General features: G+C 35.4%; 1 protein-coding gene across 2 annotated transcripts in view; it reads right to left on the bottom strand.

Annotated features, from left to right (window-relative positions):
• tara (taranis) overlaps positions 1–21,805 on the bottom strand; it is a 114,765-nt gene that overhangs the window by 11,379 nt on the left and 81,581 nt on the right. The window contains exon 2 of one of the 2 annotated variants that reach the window (XM_069816108.1): positions 16,964–17,054. The exons of the other annotated variant lie outside the window; for it this stretch is intronic. The gene's annotated coding sequence lies outside the window, so the exon portion shown is untranslated. The remainder of the gene's footprint in view (positions 1–16,963; positions 17,055–21,805) is intronic. 2 annotated transcript variants of the gene reach the window in all.

Consider the following 21,805-nt stretch of genomic DNA (forward strand, 5'->3'; position numbering starts at 1 on the left):
TGGGAGACTTGTCAACCTTCTTTCTATCGTAGTTATGATCAGTAGATGTAAGCAGAATTAAAAGGATTCTACAATATATTTCTATAAAAAAGTAAGGCACCAGTACGTAGTATAACGAAATCCTTTGGAATTCTCAAATTACTTCGTTGTAATGAAATATCAATACCTCATTTTTCTAAAGAAAGAAACATGCTTGTTAATTCTATGGTGTTCGGGTAAAGGGGTATAAGTCATTTTTTTGTGCAGGTGGAATTTTGTTCCCCAGATGAACACACAAGTTAAATTATACAAGTGGGTGTGCAAAAATCAAAGAATACTAGTAGTTGATGTGTTTTATTTGTCTAGAAAATTATTTGTAATAAGGGTTCCAAGTTTAATTTTCATTTATCTCCGAACTCATTTTTATGACTTATCTCCATTTACCCAAACACCACGGAATTTACCTCTACGTGTGCTGTAAATTCTACGTGTTTTGCATAAATATATACTGTATGTTTGGAAAATATCCTTAAATTAAATAAAAAGCCGAACTTGTATTTGAAAAGAAAAACTTTAAAGAAAGGTGTAGGAAAAGTACAAATTCAAGTTTTATGAAATACTTCGCAGCACAAGAGGTGTTATGTTGAAAGATCAATGAGTTACGAATGGAGACGCCATGTTGCAAGACTAACGAGCTGTGTCTGGTAGAAGAAAACTAAATGGGGAGAACAAGGGTACAACTGCATGAAAAAACTAACACAAAATTCAGAGACATCTGCTTCATATTACATTAATGGCCACTATGCAACTGCAACATATAATATATGTCACTATTTTCTAACGAATTGTACATTGGGGTACAAAATAAATGCCGATACGAAATTATATCGTTTTCCGAGGACTTTAGCAAACATGGCGAGGTGCAAAGCTATTTTCCTAAGATTAGTTTTTTAAAAACAAGTAAATACGACTTTCATAACATGTTCACGTTATTATTTAATATGAATTGATTTTAAATTATTCATATACTTTTATTTTACAACATTAATAAGAATACTACACGAAAATAGTGAAATTGCAGTTTATATGGTATTTCACAGCCTTCTTTATTATCCATGGATGCTGTCATTGTTACAATCGATATATACGGCCAGTTATGTTTCATATTGTATTAACAAAAAAGTACCAATTTTATTATGTAATGGTAACAGAGCAATAATAGAGTTTATATGCAAAGCCTTCTGTGTATCTACATTTTTCTTATTGTTTCTTAAGCAAAGTCCTCGTAACACGATATTTCAAATCGATAGCGACTTCGACTCGGCGTTTCTTTTGCAGTCTAAATTTAAAATTTATGTTTCGTTAAAAAGGTTGATCCGTTCGGGAAGAGAGTGCAATTTTTATTTCGTTAAACTGATTCTGTCATAAAAAGGAAAATCGTTAAATTGAAATATTTAACGTAAAATATATTATATGGGGTAAAGGCAGGGGACGGAAAATAATTTAATTATTGGTGTTTGTTATAACGACATTTTACTCTATAATCATAATCCGCGATTAGTGCTGTACTAAAAGCAGGCACACAGACGTTTACATTTCAGTCTTTTCATGTATATTATAATTAATTAATTAATTAATTATCATTTAGCCACACTACACCGCCATTCTGACTGGATGATCGTCTACCTCTGCTTTGGTATGTGAATGTGACGCCAGCAACCGGCTGGTCTGTCTGGGCCCTTAAAGCGCTGTAGCGCCACGTATTATTATTATTATTATTATTATTATTATTATTATTATTATTGAAAGTCCACAAAGTTCAATGCAACTTAAAGTTACTCAATAGCCGCACGTTTAAAGTTCTGTTTCGAACGAGCTTCACATATCAAGAAAACCTTAATCTATGGTGAATGTCGTCCCATTTGTTTGGAAACTAAATCAGTATAGCCAGTTTCGGAGATGAATCCGAGATTTGATGAATACGAAGCCTGAATGTTATTCTCGCATTAGCACACGCTATTAATCAATTACCTAGAGGTGTATAATAGTTGAAATGAGAATGTAAACAATCAACAATGATAAGACAATGTGAATCACAAACAGAACGATCTTACTACCTATAAGACCTCGTATATCCGAGACAAAATATTAGAAGCGTGAAGAGGACAAAGACTAACCCGCCACACCTTAAAACTTCTTTTCACAGCCCTTTATGTATCATTTATAGTTAAAATAAATTAGAAGTCTTCAACGTCTGTAAATGAATGATAATTCTTAAATATATCCTATTCAATTTCACAAAACTTTCCGATACAGTATCATGAGAATAATTCAATGTCCTGTGTTTATATCAAGAAGAAATTTTTTGTCCTAAAATTTTCAATAGACTGTGTAATTTTCTCAATAATGTTGATTGTCAAATTTGAAAACTAAATATGTAGCAAAAACGATGGGTAGCTGTATCAAATCGTGCTTTTGATTCTGCTTACTTTCACAGCATCTCTAATGCCGAAATTTGGTTCTTGGCATGTATACTGACGTTCAAAGATATCTGACCCTGATCGATAATTTGTTGGTGTAAGTGTGGCTTCTTTAGTTATTACTTCTAGAATAGATGGCGAAGATAATAGTCAATGTTGCCAATCGTACATAAATATACCCGCATTACAGATTTCCATTTTGTATACCACTATACTGATTGTGAAACAAGCGTTTTCTCCTAAATATTGGACAGATTTTGTTCATATTTAGTATCACAAATCAATCTATCCGGGAATGATAAACATTAAACAAGAAATTACGGGGCAAAAAAAAATCAGATCTTTTTATTTTTTTTTTATTACGTTTAATAAACTGACAAATGGAATAGAATATAAAGATATAGTACCCTTGATCGTGATTTCCAACAGAGTGCAAACTTAGAAGAATAGTCTCAAGACGCGACATAATGTACACTGGCGTTCAAAGATGTGATCTAAAATTTTCTGATCGTGTAAACGAACTTTTTAACCACGGGATAAGTCAGAACTAAAGATATAACAAATTGAAGAACTTTGAAGTAGTTCCGCTTGTTCTCAATAGGTGACACTATTATTGGGGCGGGTAAAAATGTGTTCCGGAAAATGATGATGTAGATTAAGTATAAATTATTCTTATATTTGACAATATCAACGGTTTCCCACTAAACCTAATGTTTCTTACAATCAGCAGAGGAAGATGAAATTTTTAAATTCTATAATGCGGGTATATTTATGCACTATTGGCGACACTGGCTGTTTTCTTCGCCATCTACTCATAGAAGTAATAACTAAAGCAGCCACACTTACACGAACAAATTATTGATCATTACCGATTAGTAGAGGTCAAAAGAAGCACTTACGCACAGACGAATGTCCACAACCTTAATTTGTTTTACAAATTTCTTTCAATGTTCACAGTATGACGCTACCGGTCATTTGAAAATAAAGTAATCTATATCATAAAGAGAAAAATATTGGAATATTAGAAATTACAATATACGAACAGCTATTTATGTGAATTTACGCAACATTAATTAAAACTACCTCAGCAGTAGAATTTACAAATTAAGTCAAAATATTTTGTTTTCTGTAATTATAACCCGGCACGTATTCAAGGGGGGGGGGTCCGGGATGTCTGGACACCCCTAAAGGCCAAATAAATGAATTGCAAATAAGGCAAATATAGGCCTGTTATTAAAAAATATTCTTCTCTCCTTTAAAATAATGTAGTTAAGTAAAAGACTTAAATACTATTTTTTTTGTATATTTTTGTATTTTATTTTGGCCACCCCCCAAATAATATTCTTTGGTACATGTCCGATTATAATGAGTGTCTTTTATGTAGCACAATTCAGAAAACAAAAGTCTGAGTGTGTATTGATTTCTTATGTGATTTTTGAATGACAATTCAACAAAATGAAATATAAACGGGAATATTTTCCCCAACATTATGAAAGAGTTGCATTATTACATAGCATAAAGTGTATGACTAAATAAAATTAAATGTAATTAATTGATTTCCGTAAAACCAATTTTGCTTATGTCTTAGGAACGTTAGAGGCACAGTTTACATGACAGAACTTCTGAATTCGTTATTAATATTTTCCAGATGAACATGGTTTGGTGCTTGTGTTCTCGAAGAATGGTGAAAGTTTTCCTAAGTCCGTGGTTGGCTGTTGTACCACAGTCAAGTCGAAGTAGGTAAGTGGGACGAGGAGCTTTCAGTTCCGCCGTTTACAGCGCCACCATCGCAAGGGGCTCGTGGACGTTATGTATTGCCTGCGGTGTCCTTATGTCAAGTAAAAGGGGTTGGGGAGGGGAGAGGAGGGTCGAAGAAGTTTGAAGATCTGCCAAATAACACGTGCAAACCACGTGGATCGGAGTACAATAATAAAGTTACATAGCCCCTCTCTTTTGGACGTTTCCCCTGCACGTTCTGCAATGGGGGTATTTGTAATTTATGGGTAACTGCGGCATTAGGAACATAATCATTTCAGTTAATTTGTTTCTGCCTTCCGGTTGTTTGTTGGTTTGCTGTCCTGCGATATTGCACGGTTTACATTTTAGTTCCCTCACCTCGTTTCACACGTATTGAGCATTAAGGGATATAAATACAAACACGCAGCGTCTACTGATGAGCGAATAATTTATTGTAATAAAAAAGTTATATGCAAAAAAGACTGGAATTTCGACGCTTTGTTTCCTACGAATAAATCAATTAAGTATTTCGTTAGCGTAACGTCGTTTGAAAGGTAGAAAAAATCGGGATGACCACATTATTGATTTACGGTACGCTGAAGATTCGTATAATAGTGTTCCATATAAAATGTATTAACAGTTTAGCTATGCTATTATCATTATTGCCCATTATATTTATCAGGAGTAAAGAATTCCGCCTTTCAAGTATTTCTGTTTCCTAAGAGGAATTGTTTACATTAAATTAGCAAAGTCTAGAAAAGTCTGTATCAACCACATCTGAAAGTGTTGACAACAAACACCTGTAAATTATATACATTAAACATATTTATAACACTATTCTGTCAGCGAATCTATTAAAATGTTCTTTAATTTATTGTAAAGCAATTCTGTATTTTAACTTATTCACATTTGATCAAAGATTATACTACGTTTTGTTTACCGACAATGCAATTTGTCATAAATATTCCATGAATGGTGTAGGCCTAATATAAAATATAAGGATTGTGACAGTTTTGTTGCATTTAAGTGCATTTATTTATTTATATTTAAATATACAGAATACAGAATATAATTACAACTGTAGAAATAGAAATAAAATAATACAATCGATATAAAAAAGGAGTGCAGCAACACTATTTTTGTTTTAAGCAAGAGAATGGAAGAAGCGAGAAAATACTTCCGACTCGCTTTTTTCCAAAACTCTTATTAAATTTCCCCCAGAGAATTATGTTTGAGTGTCAAAAATTAAGTGACAGTTAAGGATTCAAAATTTCTGTCTAAAACTAAAGTCAAGGCTTGTATAGGAAAATGTCCAATACGATAGTATGAAAATTACATTAAATGATAGAAAAATGTTAGAACAACACGTTTTCTGATTTTAATTATATTTAGGTTGTCGTGTTACATATAGCCATTATGAAGAATTAAATGATAAATTCAGTAGTTTAAACAAATAACTGGAATTATAGGTAGACTTGAGATACAATCTTAAAATAAAATTTTACTATGAAGTTATGGCAGTTTTGGTATGCTTGAACGAAGCGAAACTTGGAAATTACGAAAAGGAGATTGGAATAAATTTCAATCAGCGGAGCTGAATTAAGAAATGAAGATAATATTCACAACGCGCTTGACAACTTTTCCCTCACGAAATTCACCACATACAGAGACACATAGAACTCCCATATTTTAATGACGTCAATATCTCGAAGCTTATAAATACAACGCAGGAGAAACACGAAATCTTCGACGACCAAAGAAAAGATGGAGAGGTTTTTCCAGCTATAATAATGTCCGAAGCAGAAGATTTTCCTGCACCATGAAGTGTTGATGACTCTTATTAAAACAAAACTTTTTTTAGAAAATGTTTGTTCCCATAACATACGGAGGACATAATGTCCACATGATCTTTGGATTTGAGTACATAATTACAATACTACAGACATAATTAAAAAATACTGCAGCAATATTTTACATGTTATTCTGTCTGTACAATACTGCCAGTTTTATTTATGGTAGGGAGGCAATTAAAATAAAATTTGACATGATTATTCTCACGAAACGCTCCCTGGAATAACAACTTATGTTATGTTGTTTTTCCGTTTCCAGCATATATTGAATCCTTAATGATACATTTCCCTTCCGACAAAATATTATTTCCCTCCAAAAAACACAGCGACCTCTAGAAACATTTGAATGTCGTTCTGCGCAATGTTATTATTACACGAGATTTCAAATTCAAGATTTTGCAGTGAAGTTCTTGTTTCAAACAACGCCTCAAAAGGAAGACGGAAGTACGCATATCGATATAAACATAAATAAAAACACCTATATCCATAATTTTGACGAAGATTTTAAATTCGAATTATACAAAATCAGAAGTTACGCAATTTCCCTACAGTGTGTAATAACCACATAAGCAGCTGATCTAATATAGTATTCAATCTCTTATTTAGAATAATCCACACGATTGCAGCAACGCAGGGAAAACTACAAGAGGGAACGCTGTAGCGACATGTTAAGCCTCTGTCCTCCACCAGTAAGCAAGCATATATTAGTAACCTTGGCGGCAAGGTTCCACTGTTAACTAGAGGATCGGCCTTCAACTGAGCAGAGAGGACATCAGCGCGTTAGTCTGTAAGACTGGTTCGACGAAGATAGGAAGAACCACCAAATAAAGTTGTAAAACGAAGAACAACAGTTGAGGTTATGTAATCGCTACCCTATATTGTTTTGATACAAACAAATACGTAGATGTAATACGGATTTTTAACTCGCATAACACACTAAAATGTCCTACATTTCTGTAATATTGTGTATTAACAGTTTAAACTATGCGCTTTATTAGTAGTCTAAATGGAAGGGTAATTTTTGTCGTATGTAAATATTTTTTTTTAATCAGGCGTGTGCTATTGAAGTAGATCGACCAAATACCAAAATCCCATTACAAGCGGCATAGTTCTTTAAGTGCGTCATAGATGGCGTCGTATGCATCACGATTCTTACTGCCATCTCCACGTAGGTTTTACTACTTCGAATTTGTATATTCTACGAATAGAACGCTTGGCAACATTCCCCTTACACGAAGACGGGGTCCTGATTTGACCTTAGATCAGTGTAAGCGCTATATTCGCAATATATTTCTCATACTTTAAAAATATGAATGCGAAAATCTGAATCGTATTGATCGCAGGAAATTTATGCTGTAAACGTGAACAGTTCTTTATTCTATCTGTACAATACGCATTATGGAAGGTTAGTTTACATTTGTGTGTGCAATGACTAATTAAATTAGGTTTTTAAAACTACTACTATATTGCGACACGTCATTATTCAAGAGTAAAAAAAAAAAACACACACACACAGTTTTCTTTTTACGAAATTACATCTAGAAAACAATCATAACGACAAAACATATGAAGATTAAACCTAAACTTCGCAAACGCGGGTTAATCAAAATTAGTTTTTAATTTACCTTTGCTAAATATTAATCCCGAGCAATTTCCGTTGTCGCAATCATTTTTGTATGCATTAGGAGAGAAGCGAAAGGAAGAAAAATAATGCATAAAGAGAAATAAAAAGTAAAGGGCATACTAAAGGAAAAAAATACCATGATTCATCACCGTCTCAATCATAAACATTGATCACAATCTAAATCCGTTACATGAACACAAGCCATATACAACACACAATAGAACACTGCCATAGGATGCGATCCAGCAGGCAGTGCAATAGAAACAGAATACAACAATAACAACGGCCTACTGGTATACCCACAGATCCTAACACATTTGATGTTAAAGCGTGTATAAATAAATAAATAAATAAATAAATAAATAAATAAATAAATAAATAAATAAATAAATAAATAAATAACCATCTGCTTGCACCCAGTATTTAGTAGTGATTTTGAAACTATAGAAGGTTCAAATTAATAAAACTTGGTCATAACAGCGAAGAGAAAAGATCTGCGTATATAATGAGCTATACAACAGTTAAATTACTGATTTTAGACGCAATTCACCCCACCAGCCCATGTGCCAAGCGTGGAGCGAATCATTCTTATTATTTTAGTTGGCTGGTATCTAAGATTACTTCTCAACAGCTTTATTCTGAGAGAAGTCTGAACACGTGTGTTCGAGTGTTGGGAACTATACGATTCTGCAATGTTTACTCTTGTCAGTTTATCTCCTTGTCGACGTCACCATACGATGATAAGCGATAACAAAGATAGTGGAATCTCAGTATAGTCAACTTTCAATTGGAAGCTAGATATATTTTCAACGGCCTTGTAACACAAATTCAAATTTTTAACCCTACTAACTGACTAAAAAACTTAAACTTTTCTTGAAGAGATATCAAAAGCAAAGCATCCTTCAGTTGTCATGGCGTCCTAAAAATTCTACGTGACGTTCAAGGTTTTTGATTAGTCAAATTGTTCTGCTGGTAAATATAGGCCTAATGAAATATGCTCCCGAAGTTAATTTTCTTTCTTCTGAAACATGAATTACAGTTTTGTTGGTTATATCCTTATTCCGGGGAGGTCTTTATTACAATATAATTTATGTTCAAACTGGAACTAAAATTGAAACTGAAGAAGCACACCAGTGACCATATATTTAATCATTAGTAGTCAAAATTAATTTCGTACGTTCTTCGCTGTGTGCAAAAGCAGAACTATCAAACAGATTTTCAGTGGCTCTGTTGCGAGCCATGAAGGCTATTACAGACTTCATCCCTGATGTTGATGCTGTTTAGTCAACTGTCCTAAGACAGGTGTGAACCTCACAAGTGATACCAAGAAGGCATCACTTATGAGGCAACTAGACTAAGAGATAATGGGGTAGTATTAGTAGTAGTAGTATTTATTTATTTAACCTGGTAGAGATAAGGCCGTCAGGCCTTCTCTGCCCCTCTACCAGGAGATTCCAACTACAATATCAACAATAAAATTACAATTAGTATTAAATTTACAATTACAATTACAAATAATATTACAGTTAGTATTAAATTTACAATTACAATAAAATCAAAGTACGAAAAGATTACCTGAATAATTAAAGCTAGATAATTTATCATAGAGAAACAAAGAATATTTTATATTTACTGAATTACAAATTAAATCTAGAATAACAAAATTGTATAATGATGAAATTACTGGATATTGAAATATTTTGTGATAGATTAAAGAAACTATTTACAAGTAATCAATTACTGACCAAGTGCCTAGTAAGTTTTCGTTTGAATTCAATTTTATTTCGACAGTCCCTGATGCTAGCAGGTAGCGAATTCCAGAGTCTTGGCAGGGCTATTGTGAAAGAAGATGAGTATGAGGAGGTGCGATGGGATGGTATTGTTAGTATTGTTTCATGACGAGAGCGTGTGTTCAGATTATGGTGGGAAGAAAGGTAAGTGAAGCGAGACGACAGGTACGAAGGAATAGAAGAGTTCAAGATTTCGAAGAGAAAGAGAAGTGAATGTAAATTTCTTTTCTTATCTAGTTTAAGCCAACCTATTGCTTCCAGGGATGGGGTAATATGATCATATTTACGAACATTGCTTACAAAACGTACACACAAATTATGAGCACGTTGAAGTTTCGTTTTGTTGTCGCTGGAGAGGTCAGTCAGTAAAATGTCCGCATAGTCGAAATAGGGAAATGCAAGTGTCTGCACAAGGGACTTTTTTAAGCAAGAGGGGAGATGTACATTTATCCTTTTTAGCACATGGATAAATGTTCATCTTATGGGGTAGGGTGGCCAGTTCCTTTACCCCTCCATTGCATACATCCTGATTAACTACATTACACTAGTCAGACTGAAATGTATACAAACAATTGTTCTTCCTCTGACACATATCGTCAAGTGGGATGTACTGCCTGATAATAGATGTGCGTATCAGCCAGAACCTCAATCAGAGACAATAATAAGATCATAAGTAAATAATAAAAAGTCAGGTAAGTAGTGTTAGTGAAAAAATAAACATTTATGATGATAATAATAATAATATTTTGCCAACGAGAATTAGTTTATTCTTAAATTCGTTTGATAACAGTCTGACATTACTCGGTGGAGAATTCCGTAAGTCAAGGAACAGTTAAGGCTCATTCATAATGAAAATTAAACATAACGTAAGCGTTAACTTAAGAATATAAACGTTATGGTAAAATCAAGAAGTCATACCATCATTCACGATGGGAACATAACAGCAAACATACTTGGTAACCATGGAAACATAACAACGACGCCATTTCCTCATATTCTGTCGTATACTGAACGTAGAACTTTACACTCTTTGTCTTTACTCTTTCGAATTCTGCACACTTCAACACCAAATTACCTTTCGTCTCGTTTCTCTTATCTATACTCTAACCACGACGTAAATACCAGATCACTTATCTGTGGCACGCTAAGTATACCTCTTCATAGAACATCTTGTTATTCATCATCTTTTACAATATCCACCTCGCGTCAATGGAATTCCTTGTCACAAAGTATTAGGGGCTGCAAGACAATAAACACCTTTAAGAACAGCTTAAAAGATAACCTTATTAGCATTTCACTCCAATCATACTGATTTAAACTATCACTGACTACATTGTTACTTTTTTCTTTAGACATCATCCTGATTGTGCTGTATTTTAATTGTCTCGTAATAATCTCTTTCTATTATCTAATATTATTTGAAATATATTAACATTCTATGTATTTTAGTTTAATTCTGCTACACAGTTTATTTCAGTGTTTAATTAATAGTTCATAGTATTTTGTTGTTTAATTTGTAAATAACTCTTGTATACATGTAACTCTCATCTAAATCAAATTGTTGAATTCTTTGTAAGTTCATGCATATGTATATACACTTTTTGCTGGTTGAGTGGAAGAGAAGGCCTTACGGCCTTAACTCTGCCAGCTAAAATAAATCATTATTATTATTATTATTATTATTATTATTATTATACTTCAGCGCTCCACGATTGTGTACTGTTTGCAAATCACGTAAGCATAAGCATGAAAGTTTGGAGTTTGCAAACTTTCATGTTAACGTCTTACGGTAATGTTTATGTCAATGCTTATGTGAATCATTGTGAATGATCCCATTTGGTAGCCTGGGCGCAAACTTCTGTGTTTATGTTACGGTTATGTTTAATTTTCATTGTTTACAGTGAAAGAAGACGTGTATGAGGATGTTCGGTGGGAGAAAATGGATAATATTGAGGAGTGTTGTGATCCTGTGTCTGTGGTAGGTGAATAAATTCTGAAAACGGAACGCAAGATAGAAGTGCAGAAATGCAATAGCTTATATGAAAGAGAGGGGGGAAGATGTTTTTTGGACGTGTTTCAGTATTTGCGCCAAAGTAACGCTTAGGCTAGTAAATTTGGGATTTGGAAGAAAATTCTCTGAACAGAACACCGTTTCAGAATGGTCTTGGAAAGAGCAGTGAAAGGCAAAAGCGTCTCTTCACGTACATGATACGGAGTAGAGTGTGCAGGGAGGTAGAACTGCCACACTTTCGTATCTTACATTAGTTGTGTTGTCAGTACACCGCCTCAACCACTGAAGACACTAAGAAAAGGACTCCAGTCCTCTTTAGACAAGACTGGTAGAAGAATACACGCTTTATCTGTGTGAATGTAATATCATATTTACCTTACTTACTTACTGGCTTTTAAGGAACCCGGAGGTTCATTGCCGCCCTCACATAAGCCCGCCATTGGTCCCTATCCTGAGCAAGATTAATCCAGTCTCTATCATCATATCCCACCTCCCTCAAATCCATTTTAATATTATCTTCTCATCTACGTCTCGGCGTCCCCAAAGGTCTTTTTCCCTCCGGCCTCCCAACTAACACTCTATATGCATTTCTGGATTCGCCCATACGTGCTACTAGCCCTGCCCATCTCAAACGCCTGGATTTAATGTTCCTAATTATGTCAGGTGAAGAATACAATGCGTGTAGTTCTGTGTTGTGTAACTTTCTCTATTCTCCTGTAACTTCATCCCCAAATATTTTCCTAAACATCTTATTCTCAAACACCCTTAACCTATGTTCCTCTCTCAAAGTGAGAGTCCAAGTTTCACAACAAAAAAAAAAACAACCGGTAATATAACTGTTTTATAAATTCTAACTTTCAGATTTTTTGACAGCAGACTGGATGATAAAAGCTTCTCAACTGAATAATAACAGGCATTTCCCATATTTATTCTGCGTTTAATTTCCTCCCTAGTATCAGTTATATTTGTTACTGTTGCTGCAAGATATTTGAACTTCTCCACTTGTTCAAAGAGATAAATTTCTAATTTTTATATTTCCATTTCGTATAATATTCTCGTCACGAGACATAATCATACACTTTGTCTTTTCGGGATTTACTTCCAAACTTATCTCTTTACTTGCTTTCAGTAAAATTCCCGTGTTTTCCCTAATCGTTTGTGGATTTTCTCCTAACATATTCACGTCATCCGCATACACAAGCAGCTGATGTAACCCGTTCAATTCCAAACGCTCTCTGTTATCCTGGACTTTCCTAATGGCATACTCTAGAGCAAAGTTAAAAAGTAAAGGTGATAGTGCATCTCCTTGCTTTAGCCCGCAGTGAATTGGAATCATATTTACCCAGTTCTTTAAACAAATACAACAATAAATAAGAATGAAAATAAAGGGGAAAAAAAAATAAAGCGAAACACTTCAGATTTATTACCATCATACAAATTGTAGAAGAGCTTCACTTGAAGTTACAGCAAAGAGAAAAATGCATTATTTCTGCCAGGATTCGAACCCTTGCTCTCCCAGTAGCCACTCATAGCGGCTGAGGTAACTCCACTCACGAATGCTGATAGCATCAGTAGATGACCAGTTAATTAATTTTCGTCTACTGGAGTTCCACAATTGGTAGCTAAAGAAACCTCCGTACCATTCTGCACGCACCGCGTGGTTCGACCTGCGTGCAGCAGCGTTATATTCCTTGCATTCACGCTTTCTTTACTTTCTCACATGTAGCTATTCGGCGCCTTGAAGTTCAGAATTTCAAGCATCTCACTTCAACACGCCGCTTTCGAGATTAGAACAATGTGTCCCAGGAACAATAACACATAAATACGGTGATACCTGTATCATACTCAGTATTTGTTGCAGTGCTTTTAGCGATATCCGTACCTACTCTTTGTCTTTGTCGTCTGACAAGCAAACGTTCTGATGGGGGCGGATAAAAAAGTTATTTTTTTTTCTTCCACCATGTTAATAATGTCAAAAGAAGTGCTTATACAAATTTTGGCCACTCGAGCGCAATTACGAGGGCCGTAAAAAAATAAGTTTGCCAGGCGTCATTAATAGGGGGGAAAAAAACACACAATTTCATTGGATAAATTTATTGGAACAGACACAGCAATTGTTGAGCTATTTTTCAACATATTTTCAATCGGAATTGAGACATTTCTGATATCATGGGATCGACAGAGAGAGATGCAGACGCAGTCAAACGCTGGTTCCGATCTGAGGCGGCTGATCTCTGCGACACAAAAATTGATTCCATGGTATGACAAATGTCTCAATTCTAGTGGGGGATATGTTGACAAATAGCGCAATAATTGCTGTATCTGTTTCAATAAGTATTTGCATGCAATTGTGCTTTTTTCTATAAACGGCCCCAGGGAAAATCAGTTTCTGGACGACCTCGTAATTGCGGTCAAGTGGCCAAAATTTATATGATCACTTCTTTTGACATTATTAACATGGTGGAAGAAAAAAAATAACTTTTTTATCTGCCCCCATCAGAACGTTTGCTTGTGAGAAGACAATACAATCATAGCTATAATTTTTCTTAAATTTTATTTTAGCAGACCTTCACCGAGCGAGGTGGCTCATGCATTCCACACGAGACGGCATTCGGGAGGTCCGTGGTTCGATTCTTGGACCGACCAACCTGTGGTTTTTTTTCGTGATTTTCCACAGTTACTTAGGCCAAATGTCGGGTTGGAATTTTCATTGCCACGGTCCATTTCCCTTCCCCTCCCGTGTAGAAAAAGAATATAGATTTCATATCATTCATCTTTCTCATCTCATTCAATAGACATATTCAGGTCAAGACGCATGTCTTCGTCCGCTTATGGGAGGGGCGTCCACTCCGCAACCGTTCTTGGGTTCCCAGCCTTCCGCAATATCTCTGCCAGGATAATTCCTTAAGAGCGCTTTCAAGGGCGCTTCGACACCTTGGAAGGACCGTTGGAATGGATCCTCTGCTGCTTGGTCACCTTAGCGGTATGAACTTAGGGTAGGGGGCCCCCATTGGGTGAGCGGGTGAGGAGTCACATGCGGTCGGTGGGCTGGTACACCTCATCCTCATTCATCTCATAAATTCGGGATGCACAATAGGCCTCAGTATGGCCGACGTGCAAAGGGTCGTCCCTAACCTATCCCTAGCCACCTAATCTAACCTTAGTAGACCCTCACATAGTTTTTCAGTAATACAAGCTGCGTTATTAAGTACAGCTTTTGACGGCATATAGTAACCAAAATCGTGAATTCGAATGGAGATTGAGGTAGATAAGGCAACGTCCTGATAGCATATATATCAGATTGATCATTCCCATGTTATGAAATGGCAAAATAAAATGAAAACAACCACCAGAGCCTCCACCGTCGAAAAGGAATTTTTTGGTAACGAACGCTAGATGGAAATAGTTGCTCCATGCAATTCCATAAGGGTTATAGTATGATTTCTTTTGCAGTCGCTAGATGAAAGCATAGTGAAACTGAAAAAAGTTGTTGCCCTGAAAGTCCATTAAGCTGGTCAATCTGTTATATGTGATCAGAGGATGACGGTATACTCTATACAGTATAGTACACCATAAAGGCGCTTGGAGGGCACGGGTGTAGAGTTCCATACTTTCAAGATTTCACCACGCTCCGAACGCTTTCACCCCGGGAAAGATCCCGTACTCAGTTTGACAGGAGACTGGGTGAACTCTGGGGTAATTCTAGAAGTTCCTACAAGAAATATCCCGCCACCTTCTGGGATTGAACTCGGGATCTCCTAGTCCGCAATTTTGAATGCCATTTTTCTATTCCGACAAATTTTTGTACTACAAATTTCTTTACAGTATTTCAATCTGTACTTATCATATTAGGTGAATAGCCTACAATAGTTTTTACACTTTACTATACACATCTATAAAGGCTCATTTATAATGAAAATTAAACATAACGTAAGCGTTAACTTAAGAATATAAACGTTACGGTAAAATCAAGAAGTCATACCATCATTCACGATGGGAACATAAACATAACAGCAAACATACTTGGTAACCGTGGAAACATAACAACGACGCCATTTCCTCATATTCTGTCGTATACTTCAGCGCTCCACGATTGTGTTCTGTTTGCAAATCACGTAAGCATAAGCATGAAAGTTTGGAGTTTGCAAACTTTCATGTTAACGTCTTACGGTAATGTTTATGTCAATGCTTATGTGAATCATTGTGAATGATCCCATTTGGTAGCCTGGGTGCAAACTTCTATCTTTATGTTACGGTTATGTTTAATTTTCATTGTGAATGGGCCTTAACTGGACTAACGTTTTCGCATCATCAGGTACTGTTACTTCTATTGAACACTAATAAGGTTTGATAATTTTATCTGGTTAGAGACTTTGAAATTGAAAATAGTAAACTAGTTCCCCTTGTTTTATATACAGAAAAGAATATTACACTATTGAACAAATAATAGAATAATTGATGCGTTCTCTGGAACAAATACTTAACTACATAATCCTGAATTTGAGACAAACTGCATAACAATTTTATACCTGGAACAACACCTTTGCGTAGGACATTTAAATGTTTCTAGAGGGAGCTGAGTTTGTTGGAAGAATTTCTTTTTTTTTTTTTTTTTTCGGGAGGGAGATGTGTTATTAAGGAAAAAAAAACAATGTAACGTACGTTAAGTTGTTATTCCAGGGAGCACCTCAAGGGAAATTATTCGAGAAATTATGTTCCCTAAAGTCTCTGTCAAATTCGAACTTCATGTTTACTATCTGGGATTTGAAAGCGGACCTCGAACGTGGAAGACTTTAGCGTATTCACTTTTTTAGTTGGTTCATTTTACATGAAGGCGATGCCAGGAAAATGATCCAGGGTCCAGCGCCGAAAGTTACCCAGCATTTGTTCTTAATGGCTTGAGGTTCACCCCAGAAAAAAAACCTCAACCCGGTAACTTGTCCCAAACAGGATTTGAACCCGGGCCCGCTCGTTCCACGGTCATACATGCTAACCGTTACTCCACAGCGGTGGACTGTCTTCATTGTTACTAATCGATACTAAATACTCGTAAAAGCGAAGTTTGTAGACGTCATGTGAACCGAACATCTCTGAAAATGCTTTACAATAACTAGTCAGATTTTCAGAAATGTGGACACGTTGATAATTAATTAAACTTTTTTTTAAATAATATTGTACCACATGCCCTCGCCTCTTAACATCCCTTCCAGCGCCAACCTCCTCTTGACTAGTGTGACCTAGTTAATTCCCAGCGGCACTGAAACAGTCGCCGCATTTACCAGATGGTATAGTTGTTGAAATTATTGATTTCAACCATTATTGACTGCACTCGGCAAATTTCTGTATGTGCTTTAAAAATGCCACGAATATCCCTACCAATCCAGACACATTTGTGATTTATGATGCTTTAGAGAAAGATTGTATGGACTCGTGGGCTGCGGCAGTGTGCCGAAGGAGATGGGACTTATTTGTAAATGACGCAGTAGTCCTACCGATTGCTGCCCGGTCCTAGAATCTCGATGCGGACTCCAGTCTCCGTGGCCAGCCAGGGGAAGTGTGTAAGGCCTCGTGTCCGACCCCCAGCTAAGAGGGCAAATATCCAGAATTACAAGAAATTCTACACAACAATGCAATTGAACAGTACAGGGGAAAAACAATCAAGTCACAATTCTCATAAGAGTGATGGCATTATCTAATTCATTATATTACTGAAAAATTTATGTTTTTTTCTTTCCTTATCAAAAACTGGTAAAGGAGAATTATCACCATGGATACGGTCATCCTTTCCTAATTTTCCGCTAGGAACAGCAATAAATTTTGCAGTAATATACTAAATTAGACGATGACGTCACTCTTAAGAGAAATGTGACTTTGATTGCTTTTACCCTGTATTCTTCAATTAGATTATTTCCGAATTAATTTCATATGTAAAAGAATCCTTAAAAATGTTCTATGATATTTTAAAATTTTTTCGAGTTGCACAGATTGTGATTTCAAATATTGTTCATTGTCTGTGTAGCATCCTATACAGGGTGTAACGAAAAAAGTGGGTAGGATTCCTCTTATGTGCAGAGGAAAAAAATGGATTTCCTTAGATTAAATGAACTCAAAATGTCCACCTCCTGCCTGAATCCTTAAAAATTTTCTATGATATTTTAATTGTACATTATGCAACGAGCCTATAATGATAGTAATTAAGACGCAAGCATGTTTGTTTATGAAACGAGCGCAAGCGAGTTTCATCATTTTCATACGAGCGTCTTAATTACCATTATAGGCAAGTTTCATACGACTTTTTATGCTCGACCATATTTATAACTTGAAATTATTCAAAAGTAGGTCATGTTATGGTTATGTAAGTGAGTAGCGAACTGACCTGAATTGTGAGATGTGCGCAGACGCGAAAGTATTGATTTTTTCCGAGGCCGAATGTCATTGACCTTGATATAACGTAGAGAAGTCTTGATATAACCTGGAAATTGACTTAGAATTGAAAAACGAGATGACAAATTGAATTTATTTGATTATTTACAATTAACGCTAATTATTATAGTAACAGAACATAACCTTCTGCGACAGTATTGGATTTCCAGCCTCCGTGACTTTTCGCTAATTGTCTTTCGATTGCATATCCGAGAATAATCGATACTTGCGGTTTTATAATGGTACAAAGGTGATTTGTCATTGGATGAACACCTGAACTTTAATGAATAGGTGTACTTTAATGAGGTGCATTAAAGGGCTACTACCAGGTGTATAATTACTACATTTCGGCATGGTCGAGCATAAAATGTTTTTCGAGTTACACAAGTTGTGATTTCAAATATTGTTCACTGTCTGTGTAGTATCCTATACAGGGTGTAACGAAAAAAAGTGGGCAGAGGAAAAAAATTGATTTCCTTAGATTAAATGAACTCAAAATGTCCACCTCCTGGCTGAGTACATGCCGCATCTAGTCGTCTCATCGAGATCCGAACTTGCTCCCAAATTCCTGGCATAGTTCTTATTTATCTACAGGAGTGGGAGTGGAATACACTAACGACTTTGATTCCAAAAAAAGAAGTACAATGAGTTGAGATCTCGTTTGTGTAGGACCAAAGCATGTTAAAAGAAACAAAAATCCATTTTGGAAATCTATTAATATTCTATATACAGTATTATATTCTCAGAAGTTTTAGTAAGTTTCCTTATTTCTGGTTTACAAAAGCAACATTTTTATCGAATTGCTGAAAATTTATATCATCTCTCTATTGTTTTTAAGTTAAACGAAACAAAAGTAATACTAATATTTATAAAATAGGTACACAAATACATACATTTAGGTCCTATTAGATCGGGAAATAAAATGCGTAATGTTAAACAGGTTAATGAGAATATTATCTGAATTATATTCCATGGAATCCCATTGTAATAAAATTACAATATTAAAAAAGTTAATTTTCTATTACAATTTCACTGTTATATAACAAATAATACAGAATTAGGGAGTTGTACGGAGACGAAAGAATTTGAAGGTATCATACGTGTTTTAATGAATATACAGTAGATATACGACGACAAAACATACATTGGCGTCGACTCTTAGGATAAAAATCCACATTTTTTTTTTCTTTAATGTCTTTCCAACTTTGGTGACATGATTTCTGGGACTAAACTAAGCAATTTATATAATTCCACCTTGAAAATCGAATTTGGGGGCCCAAAGAATTTTTTTAATAAATAAAATTTTGGACCGACGTAACTCCATTAGAAATTGACCTAGGGTAAAACTTCTTTCGCCAAAATGATACCCTGCATATGGAGAATGTTACATACTACATTTATTTTCTTGAACCATTCAAAAGATATGCCACATTATATAAGTACTTTAGAAAAAATATATGTCTATGTATATTTGTATATTTTTGGGGAAAAAATAATTATAGTAGATTGAAAATAATAATTTTAGTTTACAACATAGCCACATGTTTAAGTTTTAATTTGGTACTTCAATCAATTCTTTTGCCAAATTGGAAGTCTACTTTTTGCCCGTCGGAAGGATAACAAATGTCGGAAAATGTGAAATAGGAAAAAATGGACAATGAAGATGGCGTACTGTTCTCCAACCAGGAGATCAACCGTGAAAGGAATGTGCTTACTATTGCGTCATCTATTGGAGCGAAGTAGATAAATAATATTACCGTTATAACGTCAGTTTAAAAACCATGCGCTCTCCTGCATATGTTATTTCCTGTATGGAGAGATTAAAAGACCAGGAGATTAACCGTGATCTAATTTTGTAACTAGGGTAGTATCAATATGTGTGCATAAATGTTATTGTTTGTGCTGTGAGAGCTAGCCAATACAGATACGAGTACCCACGTGTGTGACCTTATGACATCTTATGACATCAACATTCATTCACAGCATTACCCCGCTTCGTCTCATTCCTCAAAGACTTTCTCGTGTTTGGAGTACAGTAAGGTATAGAAAGTATAGTGTGCTTATATTATAAATGTCCAAATAATTATGAAATTATTGAGATAAAGGGTCCAAGTTATATATTTTTGAAAACTAGAAGAAATGAGCTTCCTGATGAGGCAAAACATTTACCAAAATTTTGAAGAAATCTGACATTTCTAGAGTAGATGAATACCTTAATTAGAAATTCAAGACCAGGGTAAGAAAAATATTGCAACGAACAGTCCTTTCCAAGCATCGAACTCGTCCCTTTGGTATAAGAAGCCAGTACGTCAACGAAAGACAATTGTATGCCATAAATTTCGGAATAGTGTCATTTTCCGAATGGTTAATCCAGCTTTCTCAAACTAGGGTGCGCCGCTCACTAGAACTCATCAGTATTGTAGCTTGCTGCCGCAATGAACTTTTTTACCGTGTTAATATTTAGGATTTATCTTAGCTGACTAGTTTCGAAGTCTTGTCCTTCATTGTCCAAAGCCTAGCGGAGACCCCGCGCTATCTTCTGGTTTTCTGCCCTGGTGGGGTGTGTTCGTTATTGTGTCGAAAAGGGTGTGTGTTTTGAAATTAAGTTGAGTGTTCAGGATGTGATGTGGGTGTGTTTCGAAACTAGACAGCTAAGGTAAATCCTAAATATTAACACGGTAACTTACTTACTTACTTATTTACTTACTGGCTTTTAAGGAACCCGGAGGTTCATTGCCGCCCTCACATAAGCCCGCCATTGGTCCCTATCCTCAGCAAGATTAATCCATTCTCTATCATCATATCCCATCTCCCTCAAATCCATTTTAATATTATCTTCCCCATCTATGTCTCGACCTCCCTAAAGGTCTTTTTCCCCTCCGGCCTCCCAGCTAACACTATATGCATTTCTGGATTCGTCCATACGTGCTACATGCCCAGCCCATCTCAAACGTCTGGGTTTAATGTTCCTAATTATGTCAGGTGAAGAATACAATGCGTGCAGTTCTGTGTTGTGTAACTTTCTCCATTCTCCTGTATTTTCATTCCTCTTAGCCTCAAATATTTTCCTAAGCACCTTATTCTCAAACACCCTTAACCTATGTTCCTCTCTAAAAGTGAGAGTCCAAGTTTCACAACCATAAAAAAACAACCGGTAATATAACTGTTTTATAAATTCTAACTTTCAGATTTTTTGACAGCAGACTAGATGATAAAAGCTTCTCAACCGAATAATAACACGCATTTCCCATATTTATTCTGTGTTTAATTTCCTCCCGAGTATCACTTATATTTGTTACTGTTACTCCAAGATATTTGAACTTCTCCACCTCTTCAAAAGATAAATTTCCAGTTTTTACATTTCCATTTCGTACAATATTCTCGTCACGAGACATAATCATATACTTTGTCTTTTCGGGATTTACTTCCAAACCTATCTCTTTACTTGCTTCAAGTAAAATTCCAGTGTTTTCCCTAATCGTTTATGGATTTTCTCCTAACATATTCACGTCATCCGCATAGACAAGCAGCTGATGTAACCCGTTCAATTTCAAACCCTCTCTGTTATCCTGGACTTTCCTAATGGCATATTCTAGAGCAAAGTTAAAAGTAAAGGTGATAGTGCATCTCCTTGCTTTAGCCTGCAGTGAATTGGAAACGCATCTGATAGAAACTGACCTATATGGACTCTGCCGTACGTTTCACTGAGACACATTTTAATTAATCGAACTAGTTTCTTGGGAATACCAAATTCAATAAGAATATCATATAAAACTTCTCTCTTAACCGAGTCATATGCACGGTAAAGAAGTTAGAAATTTAATCAGTGATATATAAGTGTATATAGAAAAATGAAATAAATAGTTCAAAATATTTATGTGATTTAAAAAGTGTGTTCTAACATGTGTCAC

This window comes from Periplaneta americana, chromosome 17 (genome assembly GCF_040183065.1).
Source record: "Periplaneta americana isolate PAMFEO1 chromosome 17, P.americana_PAMFEO1_priV1, whole genome shotgun sequence".
Taxonomy (NCBI): Eukaryota; Metazoa; Arthropoda; class Insecta; order Blattodea; family Blattidae; genus Periplaneta; species Periplaneta americana.